Below are 1,208 nucleotides of genomic sequence, written 5' to 3' on the forward strand. Positions count from 1 at the left end.
TACCTTCACTCTCCTGCCTTCTTCACCCGGAAGTGATCCGCCCCTCCCTCCTGGCACGCGTCAGGAGAAGGGAGGTGCCGGGCAGCCATCTTGGGTGTGGAAGGCTGAGGGGTGGCAAGGCTATGTGGTGATGTGGTGATGGGTGGCTTCTTTCGGAACAGCTGGAAAAGCTGCCATGCCCTGCATTTTAAAATCATATAAAATACTTTGATTCACTTGGTGTCGTTAACTCAAACACAGAACACTAAATGAGAACTTGCACTTCTGTATCATTTCCTGTTACCCTTTATTAATAAACAGTATTTATTTAGCCCCAACATATTACACAGCGCTGTACATTTAATATCTGTGCATTGCAATAACAGCATGATTTGCATATAAGGCAACATGGCCTTCATAAAACCTTACAAAACTTCAACCAGGCAGGTCCCTATTATTAATAACCAGGATTTATACAGCTCCTAGAGTGTAAGCTTTTCGGGGCAGGGTTCTTTCCTCCTCCTCTGTCACTGTATCTGTCATTTGCAACCCCTATTTAATGTACAGCGCTGCGTAATATGTTGGTGCTATATAAATACTGTTTAATATTATAGCACCAACATAATACGTAGGGTTGTACATTTACCAGGGCCTTTTATTGCAGAAGGGACATCACTTCTGCAATAAAATACCTGATTGCAAGTTTCACTGCTGGTCCCCATTCTATCACAAACCGTGCTGTCTTCTTACCTTCCAAAGTCAGAACTTGGGCCATCCTGATTGGCTGGGCCAGGATGTCGTTTAGTCCTGGCAGCCTAGGGGGATGCCAACACTGAGCTTATCACCAGCAGCTCAGTGATTTCCTATTAGAAAGGACAGTGATCAGACTGGTTAGTTTTATTGCATAAGGGGAATTTTCATCTTCTGCAATAATGAACCTGCATTATTATTAAACAGGATTTTTATAGTGCAAACATATTACGCAGCGCTGTACATTAAATAGAGGTTAAAAATGACAGACACAGTGACACAGGAGGAGGAGAGGATCCTGCCCCGAAGAGTTTACAATCTAGGAGGATTAAATTGTTTCCCGGCTTTATTACACCATGAACGTTGCATACACTGATTCTGAAGTCAAGCTGCTTTTGTATTCACATTAACTTGTATAGAAATGAAATCAGTTCTGAGATGAACAAAAGCCTATGTACACAGCTCAATTAATCACATGC

Source organism: Pyxicephalus adspersus, chromosome 8, assembly GCF_032062135.1.
Source record: "Pyxicephalus adspersus chromosome 8, UCB_Pads_2.0, whole genome shotgun sequence".
NCBI classification, from domain to species: domain Eukaryota; kingdom Metazoa; phylum Chordata; class Amphibia; order Anura; family Pyxicephalidae; genus Pyxicephalus; species Pyxicephalus adspersus.